This window comes from Telopea speciosissima, chromosome 4 (genome assembly GCF_018873765.1).
Source record: "Telopea speciosissima isolate NSW1024214 ecotype Mountain lineage chromosome 4, Tspe_v1, whole genome shotgun sequence".
NCBI lineage: Eukaryota > Viridiplantae > Streptophyta > Magnoliopsida > Proteales > Proteaceae > Telopea > Telopea speciosissima.
In genome coordinates this window covers 30468423-30481282 of record NC_057919.1, presented here as the reverse complement: position 1 = coordinate 30481282, position 12860 = coordinate 30468423, and the positions used below count along the sequence as shown (strand labels likewise).

Below are 12860 nucleotides of genomic sequence, written 5' to 3'. Positions count from 1 at the left end.
TGTTTTTGGGTGGTTCCCAAGCACTGGACCCAACTCCCGCCACGGCTGCACAGGAGCCAGGTCTTCACGGCACTGGCTTAAGCGCGGAGGGTGGGGGGCTAAGATTTGACACTCATTAATTAGCACAGATGTACCCTCCCAGCTGGGGGGGGGGGGGGGGGTGTTAAGATTTGACCCTCATTAATTAGCACAGATGTACCCTCCCAGCTATCCAAGTTGGACTTAAGTTTGGCCAATCGATTGTATCGTTTCTCCTTTGACACCACTTATTTTCCATTGAAAATATCTAAAAGCCTTCTTAAGTCGTGGCGGGAGTTAGAGCATCCAGACCTAGCTCTTATCCAACCGTGGTGGGAGCTAGATGGTCCAGTGCTTGGGAACCACCCAAAAAACAGGGGTTTGGTGGTCATTTCATAGATGGGTCCCACCTAGGCCCCACATGTGAAATGATCAACCCCTGTTTTTGAGTGGTTCCCTAGCACTGGACCGTTCAGCTCGCCACGGCTGAACAGGGGTCAGGTCTTCACGTCACTGGCGACACTCATTAATTAGCACAGTTATGTACCCTCCCAGGTGTTTGGGGTTGGGGGTTTAAGATTTGACACATTAATTACCCTCCTAGCTATCCAAGTTGGACTTAAGTTTGGTCAATCGACTGTACCGTTTCTCCTTTGACACCACTTATTTTTCATTTGAAATATCTAAGAGCCTTCTTAAATTCGTACAAGTGTCTAATCTCAATGACTTTCTTACAGTAATGCCTCTTTTGTTTTGTTTTTTTCCATAAACTTCAAATTTAACAACCGGAAATTGTCATCTTGGCTTCCATTATTTCTATCTTCATGACGAGTATAGCCAACCGTTTCTATCTCTGATTCTTCAAAACACTAGAACATATATATTGATTATATTCTCGTAGACCTTTTCTAATTATGCAAGTCCATCAACTACTGTATCCGACATAGATGGGACTTCCACAGCTTTACAAGGCCAAAAACACTCATCTACTATAATCAAAGTTTAGATAACATTAAAATTGGAGTAAATAAGGTATACTAAGCTCAATAATCAAAATCCGAAAAGACCAACTGCTCTTGGAATCTGAAAATAATATGTGGACTGAGTTTTCCTTAAGCCACAAAGAATGGGAATCCATTCACCGTGGTGCTTTAGATGCGTGCGGGAGAGAGTTGATCTGGAGAGTATTTTGAGGAACATGCAACTAAGTCAATGACGTATACAATCTGGGATGGAGCTTCAAACTTCATACTAATGATGTTTTATGGGATGCTCAAATGAGATCTAGATATAGGTTTTTATAGTGTTTTTTTGCTGTTCTGCTGATGACCACGTTGAAGGTTGAATAGTAATTCAAGGGATTGTTTTCTCTCATTCTTTATTATTTTATTTTAATAAAGTTCATTCTACCAAAAAAAAATGTAATAAAGTTTATTTGCTGACCTTTAGCAAAAAATAAATATGTTATGTAATAAATCAACTATTATTAGTATTATTTTTCTGAGGATTTCTATCTCTAGTATGTCTCCAAGGATTAGTGGCAGTTTAATTAGGGAAAGAAAAATGCTGGCCATGCTTAACTACCATGTGATGGTCCATTAAGATCTCAAGTTCCGTACTTTCTATCTGCATGTACATTTTCTGCCAAATTAATTGAAGTCTTCTTCATAGTCAAGAGAAATAAATAAAACAAAAAAAAAATCAAAAGGTCAAAGGAAGGAGCTATATGAATTTCTGAGTTTTTGCCTTTGGCCAGAGGAAGGGAGCTACACACGTTTCAGAGGAGATCTAGAATCATTTCTTTCCTCAAGAGGGAGAATTGCACCAGTCAGCTAGTAGCTACAACGATACTTTAAAATCTTTGTACTAGAAGGTTGCATATCTACATTATTTTACTAATTGACTACATCAGCAACCACGACCGTTCGATCTAATCCTTACAAAAAAAACTTGAAATAATCAAGGAAGCAAAGAAAATCAACATCTTTGTATGATCCAATCTATATGTTCCTAGTTAATATGGGGTAACATCATCAAAGAATAATACTTTCTATTTAGAGAGAATGAAGGTGGATCTTAAAATTATGGGAAAAAGAACTATAACTGGGAGTATGGCCTATGCCAGCACTCCCATGAGTTTATCTCTATCCTCCCCATATAAAAAGACAGCTCTGTCCCCTTGTTTAAAGGAGGAGAGAGATAGACACATGGGAGTACTGGCGTAGGCTACACTCCTAGACAAAAAAATGCTTCCCTAAAATTTTTTAGTAATAAATACAATTTTAGTAATTGATATCAGGATAGGAATTGATCTCAGTTGATACCAAACTAGATCTTACTGAATCTGGCTGGATCAGATGGATATACCCATGATTTTCTTTTAAAAGATATTTCCTTTTTTACCCTTGGTTTGTTCCGAGCCAGCGTTACAAAAATGCTTTAGAAACGAGGCGATGAGTTGAGCTAAGAACCTTTAGTCCCACATCGGCTAGAGAAGAAAATCCTAATCTATTGATAAAGGGTGGCCTACTCTACTTGGTATGACGTGTTTTAAAGCCGTGAGGATTTCACCCTAACGCGAACAACATCGTGGCTTGGTATGAGGCTGGGGAGTTATAAATGGTAGTAGAGCTGATTCTCAACCCTGGTGGTGAGGCTAGCACAACGGGGACGTTGAGTCTTGTAAAGAGGGTGAGGTTAGGCTAAGAAACTAAGAGCTGAGGCCAAGGCCAAGAAACTAACCGGTGAGGTGAACCAAGAACTGTATTCCCACATCATCTAGGGAACAACATCCTGAGCTATTGATAAAAGGGGTTGGATCATTACAGTGGTTTTAGAGCAAACTCTCGACCCTGGTAGTGAGGCCGAGCACAACAACAATGTTGTATCCCATACAGGAGGTAAGGCAATAGCTATGAAACGAGGTGTTTGCAGCGGTAGTACCCTCTGCAGGCTTGGTCATTTAAGTGATCAGGTATTTTAAGTATTCTTGCTCATTGAGCAGATATTGGATCATTCGTTTCCACATATCATTACACAATGATGCACAAGGTAAACATTAAGTACACATCAATAATTTATTCCACAAACCCTGATTAAAATTAATGGCTCCGTACTCCACATGGTGAGGCCAAAAATTTCGCTAAACTCATATTCAAATCTCATGTGTGTGGCTCAGGGCCATATAATTTTAACCGATTTTGAACAAATATAAGGAGGAAGGCGCATCTCCTATCCACAAATTGCGTCATACATACGTATGTGCATCAGTCCCACAAAGGAACCCGATTGATACTTATAGTGGCATGTCAAGGTAGTGTAAGAGTATGATATGCAGTGTGAGGCACTAACCCTTTACAAGGCTTCTCAAAAATATAATTTTTTTTTTGGTAAACCTCAAAAATATAATTACATTTTTCCAATAATTACATCTCTTTTAAAAGTCCTACTACATCAATCTACAAAGTAGGGAGCGTCGCATTTTACATCACACGAAGACTACCTCTAACGTACATAGATAGGAACATGTCTACTTACATAAAATACCAAACATGATCTCCAACCATGAACATACATAAACATCCATAGGCCGGTGGGTGAAGATCGACCATGCAACCCAACAAGTGGAACAAGTCAAAAGGTCAACAACCGTCACAGGAGGGGATGATGGTATTGGCAACATACATAGATACATGCTAAACACATTAAAAGCAATAATAATATATGTGACATGAGCCAACCAAGTATCATGAATAAAAACTGTCAATTTAAATTTGCAAACACATTAAAGCAAAAATAAAATCTCAATGGCAATTTCATAATCTCAAATATTTAAAAAAAAAAAGAGCCCAAATTAGGGTTGAGTAAGGATATGGGTGAAGAGAAAGAATCCCTTCACCCATCTTCTTCCTCAAGAACCCTAATAAAATCCAAACATTTTTTTTTAATGTTGAATAATAACAAGGGGATTGGCATCAGTGGCAACGTCAACGGAGTGCGCTTTCAAACACCCTGGCAGCAGCTAATATAAGGCCATGCTCTCCAAACCCTAATGGGTCATGGACCCCATGTCAGGCCCAAGTGGACGCATAGATCAGGTGTAACCCAATTCTGTCAACACTTGCATTTTCCTAGAAAGAAAGAATTGAACATGTTGGTATGTAGAAGCGTTGCAATCTTATTGATTGTATGTGTGGAATCGCCGAGTTTTTTTTGGGGGGAGGGGGCGATGAATTGGGTTCGTTCATCGATTTTGATGAGTAGGTGGGGTCCACATATGATTCCCCATCCCTTTGTTGAATGGGACCCACACTCTTCCTTCATGAATCCGTTGCAGATCAACTCGAATTTTCCATGCTTTCTCTGCGTGCAAGCCAACACACATCGATCAACCCGTACGAAATGTTAAATACGTAATCACTCTCTCTCTTTGCGCGTCTGTGGTTTCGTTGCTTTATTTATCTAGGGACAGATCTTCTTCCCCCTCACTTCGCAAATAACAGTATTGTCATGAAAGACTTTTCAGCATATTTCTTACACGACAAACAAGTCTAGCATTGGCTTTTATTAATTGTACTACTTGGTCTAATTTTCCTTTAAAAACTTCAAGTCTGTCAGATTGTTCAAATAGAACAGCTTGAACATTGACTTAAAGGCCCATACACATTCTTTGGTTCGTTAGAATTCATAATTTCTTTATGGTTAATATTCCAACAATCTTTTCCTCTAGCAGTACTCTATCAAATTCCTATAAAGGAGAAGTTTATTGCTGAATGAACTTAAGATTTTAACAGTCCCTTTGAGGTTAGATATGAAGTACTCAGTCCAAGTTCTTTTGCCTTTCATCTTGATATTCTCTCTGAGTCTCTTCATTGGCAAATTTGGTGTGGCTCAAAATACAACCAAACCCTTCAATGTTGGGGTGGTTCTTAATTTCAATAAACTGATTGGGAGAATTGGGTTGAGCAGCATCTCCATGGCTTTGTCTGATTTCTATGCCACTCACAGTTTCTACAAAACAAGACTGGTTTTCCACACCAGGGATTCAAAGAACAGTGTGGTCCGTGCTGCTTCTATGGGTAACTAACATCTCTTTCTCTCTTTCCTCCTCTACTATTTGCCTTTTTGTATTTTTAGTCTTTTCCTTCTGATGTAGCTCTTGATCTACTAAAGAACATAGAAGTACAAGCAATTATTGGGCCACAAACATCATCCCAGGCCGATTTTGTGATTGATCTTGGAGACCAAGCTCATGTGCCCATTATCTCTTTCTCTGCAACGTGTCCTTCTCTGTCTTCAGCTCAAACACCTTATTTTGTCAGGGCTTCCCTTAGTGACTCCTCTCAGGTAAAAGCAATTGCTTCCATTGTCCAAGCCTTCAGGTGGAAGGAAGTTGTACTGATATATGAGAATACTAATTATGGTAATGGAATTGTACCTTATTTGGTTGATGCCTTCACCCCAATTGAGACTCGTGTACCCTATAGAAGTGTCCTTTCTCTTTCAGCCACTGAAGATCGAATTCTTTCGGAGCTCTACAAGTTGATGACAATGCAAACTAGAGTATTTGTTGTTCATATGTCATACTCCCTCGCTGCTCGTTTCTTTGTTAAAGCAAAGAATGTTGGAATGATGAATGAAGGATATGCCTGGATTATCACAAATGGGCTATCTACTGTTGGCCAAACAACGGTCCAGGGATCAAACCATGGTTCCCTAGGGAGACCAAGATATTTATCTTTAGGGTTTTGCACGCCCTGGGTTAGCCCATGGTGTCCCATGGATGCCCCATTTTAATTTTAGGGTTTCCCATGGTCGCCCATGGGAACCCTGGTGCATCCCTATTAGGGTTTCTCCTTCCCTATTGCATTCCATAAAATTAATTATCACAATAGGAACGGAGAAACTCGTCTCTAGTCCATCACATGGCAAGAGGGATCCATCCCATACTCGAATGCGCAGCGGAAAATAATCGATTCGAGTTTCTTTCGCATCCCATAAATATTAATAATCAATGAACAGAAGGAATTAATAAAGAACTGCTAACCTGGTGAGCCTCAAGTGTTGCTCCTCCAATAGATAGTGGTTCTTCCTCCAATGAGCGCTCCAAGCAAACAGATCTGAACCTCCAATGGTGCTACCAAGGTTCTACACGCCAATCCCAGATGCCCTCAAACTCCTCAGCACAGATCTAGGGTTTCATAAACCCTAACTCTCAAACACAGGTGAGAGAAGCAAGAAGAAGAAGAGAGATCACAAGAGGGAGAGAGAGAAACCAAAAACGTAGGAGAGAGAGTGTCTGCTCCAAAAACGTGGAGAGCTTCTCTTCTACGTATTTTTGGTCCCCTATTTATAATAATAGGGTTTAATTAAATCCTAGATAGATTTAATAGAGCCCTAGTGAGAGTCTGACTCTCTCTCTCTCAGTCTGGCAGTTCTGTTTAAACTCAAAGTGCTACACAGGTGAAGAAACAGAATCTAATAGGGAAAGTATTAATTAGATTCTTTATTTAATTATTAATGGATAATTACAATTAGCACCAAATCCATTAATTAAATAAAGAACCTATTAAATTAGCAAATTCCAAATAACTCCCTATATGATAACAATTTATCATATACAACCCCCCCACTAATCAACACCATCATTATAGAATCTAGGGCATGTAGACATGTACTGCCAAACCCCAATCCATAGTACATGTCCATATAAGAGCGTCTGTGCATCCGATCGGGTCCCGCAAAACTCGATAAAACACTTTATTTGAAATAACTATAAATAATGTATCATTTTATGTAAAATAAATTTTGCAAAACCATTTCCAAAACGATCGGATCCAGTTCGATCCGACCATGCACGAGACAGTCTCTATCTTGGTGTTCCCCAATCGGGCAGTGGTGACCGTGTTGGATAACTCCTTCACTCACAAAGTGTTCACGCATTCCCAAAACACCGGCTTTGACTCGCTTGAGTCTCAGTCATTGATGAACCAAAGAATGCGATCACACTTTGTAGTGACAGGGTTCCCTCAGGTACAGGGTGTCGGTGACACATGTCTATCCCTTCCTACATCTGGCAGTAATACATGAGGGAATCGACAAAGTAGATTCTTCGCCAATGCACACATCAAACATGTGAGCACTCGCATTCGTACCCTGACATCACATGTCTAGGCATACCCAATGCGACGACCCTATGATAAGGGTGCCCAGCCCAAACCCTAGTCGTGACTACCATTTTAAGTATAACTTACGGACACATAATGCTCAAAAAGTTTATATCACATGTGACAATATTAAACTAAAATGTATAAATGTTCAATACAAAGGTGAATCGGGTTGAACCGGATCGAACCGGGTTTGATGGACACACACTTGTCCAACATCTACTCGATTGAATTCCATGGATCCCTCAGTTGTCCATTCTATGCAAGGTGTACTTGGTATTGAGCCTTATGTGCCCATGTCTGATAAACTTAAGAATTTTAACATTAGATGGACACAGAAATTCCACAAGGAAAACCCTGATATGGAAAGAGCTACCCTCAACACTTTTGGACTGTGGGCACATGATACTGTTTGGGCACTAGCACTGGCAGCTGAGAAAGTTGGGGCAGAGAATACCCATTTCCAGCACCCACAAGTTGTTGATGGACTAACAGACCTTTCAACTCTTGGAATCTCTACAATAGGTCCTAAACTTCTCCAGGCAATCTTGGAGACAAAATTTACAGGCTTAAGTGGAGAATTTAGCCTTGTTGATGGACAACTACAATCATCGGTATTCCGATTACTCAATGTAATAGGTGGTGGAGGAAGGGAGATTGGGTTCTGGACCCCAAGAAATGGAATTTTACGCGAACTGAATGTAGTTGATACAAAATTTTATTCGTCTTTGAATTCCAATCTCGGTGATATAGTATGGCCAGGAAATTCTACTACTGTGCCTAAGGGTTGGGTAATCCCTACAAATGGGAAGAAATTGAAGATTGGAGTTCCTGTTGGGCAAGAATTTACTGAATTTGTGAAGGTAGCAATAGATCCTACTACAAATGCCCCAATTGTCACTGGGTACTGCATTGATGTTTTTAATGCTGTAATTGGGGAACTGCCATATGCTCTTCCTTATGAGTTTATTCCATTCATGAATTCTGATGGTACAAGTGCCGGGACATACAATGATTTGATCTACCAAATATATCTCCAAGTAAGTTTAGATTTATATTCTGACAATTAGTTGTGGTCCTTTTCAGTTTCAACTATGCTCTTCCTTATGGTGCATTATTATTGTTTTATGACAGAAATATGATGCAGTGGTTGGTGATGTAACTATCAGAGCCAATGGGTCCATCTATGTCGATTTTACAATGCCATTCACAGAGTCAGGGGTAACAATGATAGTTCCAATCAAAGAAGATCAGAGAAAGAATCGGTTGGTTTTCTTGAAGCCTTTAAAATGGGATCTATGGTTTACTACTCTGGCTTTCTTCATCTTCACAGGCTTTGTCATCTGGGTTCTCGAACACAGAGTAAACAATGATTTTAGGGGTTCACCTATAAATCAACTTGGAATGATCTTCTGGTTTGTCTTCTCAACAATGGTTTTTGCACATAGTAAATACTCTTCCTCTTCTCTTGTTTTATAGATATTTTCTACAAAAAAAAAACCCACTTAATTGGTATTAGTGGACTAATACTAATAAAAGTTGATTCGATGGCTACAGAAGAGGTCTTCAGCAACTTGGCGAGGTTCGTTGTTATCATATGGGTTTTTGTTGTGCTCATCCTCACATCAAGTTACACAGCAAGCCTAATTTCCATGCTGACAGTTCAACAGCTTCAACCTACTGTCACAGATGTAAAACAGCTCATAAGAAATGGGGCTTATGTGGGGTACAAACAAGATTCATTTGTGTTTGAGATGCTAAAGCACATGAGATTTAATGAGTCCAAGATTAGAACCTATGCAAGTTTAGAAGACCTGGATGAAGCTTTATCTAAAGGGAGTGATAATGGTGGTATTGCTGCTGCTTTTGATGAGATCCCTTACATGAAACTCTTTCTTTCAAAATACTGTGACAAGTACACAATGGTTGGACCTACACATAAGGCAGATGGATTCGGCTTCGTAAGTCCTCTCTCTCTCTCTCTCTCTCTTTCTCCTTCACCCCTCCTATTTTTAGTATTTGTGTGGGTAAATTCCTTCTATTGGTATTTCTTACAGGCTTTTCCAAAAGGTTCTCCACTGGCATCTGATGTTTCGAGGGCAGTATTAAATGTAACTGAAGGAGTAAAAATGTCGCGGATTGAGCAAGCATGGTTTGGGCAGCACAATTGTCCAGACCTTAGTACCAAGGTTTCTTCATCTAGTCTTACACTAGATAGTTTTGGGGGATTGTTCATCATCACTGGAGCTGCTTCACTGCTAGCCCTCTTCATATTCTTACTTATTTTCTTTCGTAACTATGAGAACATCATCAGACGTGATGATCCTAACACTTTTAAACTCAAAAGAATTGTTGAGATGGCAAAAAAATATGATGAGATGGATCCTTCCTCTCATGACTCTAGAGTAACTAAAAATCACAAAAAAACATACTGGAATTGCATCAAGCATTGAAGCTTCACCCATAACTATTGCATCAAGTCCACCTACAAGTCCCTCCCTTATAGAAAGGTATTGCAATCCTTTTGGAGAAGAAGACCAAGAGCGGGCATCAACCAGTTCCTCTGGTATGGATGGAAATGTCACACCCTTGGAAGGTGAAGGGAGTCCATTTAGTACGCACCCAAATGTAGATAAGAGGCAAGTTACGGAAATAATTTCTACTGAGATTATTGGTTGAGATGCAGTAGGGCAAAGTATGCCCTTGTAAGCAATGTCTAATTTTCTTATGGTTTTTGCTAATTTCTATGGGGTTTGTTCCAATACCGAAGTAGAGTTGAGGGCACTCCTGGATGACCTTCGCATGTGTGCTAACATGGGCCACACGTTTTGTCATATTAACTCGGATTCCAAAACCATTGTTCGGCTTATCTCTACGAGATCGTGCTCGTTATGGAACTGCTGGTATTGGTTCCATGAAGCTATTCATTTGATTCATAGCCTGGTAGCGAACGTGATTTTTTCATATAGAGAGAGTAACTGCGCTGCTGATTTTCTTGCCAACCAAGCCTGCAAGTTAGAATGTAGTACATCATTCTGCTCGCAAAGGGAGCTTCCTGCTGATCTTTCCCGCATCCTCAGAGAAGATAAGGCTGATTTACCAGTTTTCCGTTATTAGTTGTGTTTTTCTTAATTGGGGTTTGGGTTTCTAGATTTTGGAAAGGCTTGAGTTGTGAGTGTTCCTTTTGTCTCCTTGGGTAGGGGTAAGGCAGGTTTTGTCCCTCCCCCCTTGTATTTTGTTTATATTTCTATTTTTAATAAAGCTTTAGGGGCTTCCCCGGTTCCAAATGATATTTGGGTTAAAAAAAAATATACTTCTTGATTAATATTGTAAGATTTAAGCCCAAAAGCATTAACCCACATTACAGGTCAATTTTGAGCAAGATTTGAATAGCTTAAAAAAATTCATATTAAGTTTCACTCTGAAATTTGACGAGGGAACAATCTGCATAATCTCCTATCCAACAGTTAGAATATATATCAGGCCTGCACATTCAGGCTTTTAAAAATTTGAATTTGAATAATTAATGGAATTAAAAAGAACTAAAAATGTCTATTAATGTGAGCGACTTATCAAGATAGAAGTTAGAAACTAATGAAAGCTTAGTTTGGAATACTATGAGCTGTAGTGCCGTACCTCCCATATGTGGGACTCACTGTTTAGAACATCCAAGCCACAATTAATTTGACAAGGGGTTCTGGTTCTTGACCAAGTCAATTGGCATTTGGCAAACAATACAAATCCCATAAATGCTTCTTTTCGGCAACTTGACATTACTCAACCAAGGCAGTTTCGACCTTAAAATGCAGCGAATGCATGCGAGTTCTCTAAGAAGTGAGAAAACCAAAATAACCCTGGTAATGGGACTTCCACAGCTTTAGAAGGCCAAAGAAACCCATCTACTAAACCAAGTTTAGATAAGATTAAAATTGAAATAAATAAGATCTACTAAGCTTAATAGTCAAAATAAAAAAAACCAACTGCTCTTGTGATCTGGAATATTATTTGGATCGAGTTTTCCTTAAGCCATAGAGAATGGGAATCCAGTCACCGTGCTGCTTCAGATGTGCGTGGGAGCTAGTGTCGATCTGGAGAATATTTTGAGGAGCATGTTAAAACCCTATTGGGGTTTGCGAACCCTAAGATAGTGTGGTGATTGAAAATTTTCTCCGTATTATTTTATAGCTTATTGTCTATATTTTTATGCTATGTAATAAATCAACTATTTATCATAGTTGGAAAACTAGGTTTTGACTAGGGCCAGTCATCAAAGTCAAGTCAAAATTTTGGAAAATCCGATCAAGAGTCATGTAAACTAAGTCAAGGTAAAAAATGATGAGACTGGGTCATAAATCATTCTAGTCAAATAAGACTTGGTATTTTTTACCTGAGTCATGACAAACATGGTGTGTTTATTTGTTTTTCAAAAAACCATAAAGTCGATTTACTTAAAACTGAGTTGAGTCAAATAGTAAATTCGTATTCTAAAAGAGTAAGAAACCCTCAACTCCTTCACTCCCTTCTCTTGTTCAATGGTATAAAACAAAAAAACTCAAAATGCATTGATATGTGATTTATTACTAATTCATCTATATTTATGGCATTAAAAATTAAAAAAAAAAAACATGACTCGCCTTGATTGGGTTTGACAGAGCCTAGTCATTAGGTTTTTCTAAAAGACAAGTTGAGTCAGAAAACCAGATTTTTCTGATATTTTACTAATTCATACATATTATGGCATTAAAAAAGAAAAAAGACTCGCCTTGACTAGGTTTAACAAGGCGGAGTCCCCAGACGAATCAAGTTAGAAAACCTAGTTTTCCAACGATGCTATTTATTAGTATTATTTCTCCAAGGATTTCTCTCTAGTATGTCTCCAAGGATTAGAGGGTTTTTTACAAATGCCCCCTGAAAATACCCATTTGTTCGAATGCCTGCTACAACTTTTCTAATTGCAAACTCCCTCTTACTTTCAAAACAGTGTAGCACTTTTGTCTAGTCCGTTAATTTTCGACGTTAGACATTAGTTTCAGAGAATCTAATGACCAAAATGCCCTTCTGATAAAACCCACCAAAATTAAATAATAAAATGACCAAATTGCCCTCATCTTCCCCAAATGGTTTAGGGTTTGATTAGTTTCAAACCCTAAACCATTTGGGGAAGATGAACCCTAAAATCAAACTTCCAAAATTGAAGTTGCAGTGAAGAAAATTTCCAATGAATCAAGACAAGGGATGAGGGAATTTGTTGTTGAGATCGTTTGCAGAGATGTAGTAACCATGACCTGACCTTGTCACTTGATCATGGTTGCTAGCTGCATCTTCCGATGAAGCAAATGAAGAAATCCAATCTCCATTTGAGCCAAATTTCCAAAGTCAGCATCCGATAACAATCATCTCGAATCAGGAAGGAAAAAAATAACTCAGAACTAATACCCATTTCACTCACTGAATGAAATAACTCACTCGTTCCTTTTTTTGTTTTTTTTGTGGTGATGGTGGTGGTGGTGGTGGGTGTTTTATCGTTTTGTCTATGTAGGGTTATAGACAGAGTGATAGCTTACACACTCCCCGAATAATGGTTATAATCAATGTTTACTGGGTGCTCTGTTTTTCTGAGATTCATTTCCTTTTGTTTGCTCTCCCATCTTCGACATATTAGTACGTTACTTCTTG

The 12860-nt window shown here is 38.9% G+C and overlaps 1 pseudogene; it reads left to right on the top strand.

Moving 5' to 3' along the window:
• Positions 1–4810: 4810 nt before the first annotated feature.
• On the top strand, positions 4811–9637 carry LOC122659187 (annotated as a pseudogene).
• The last annotated feature ends 3223 nt before the right edge of the window (positions 9638–12860 follow it).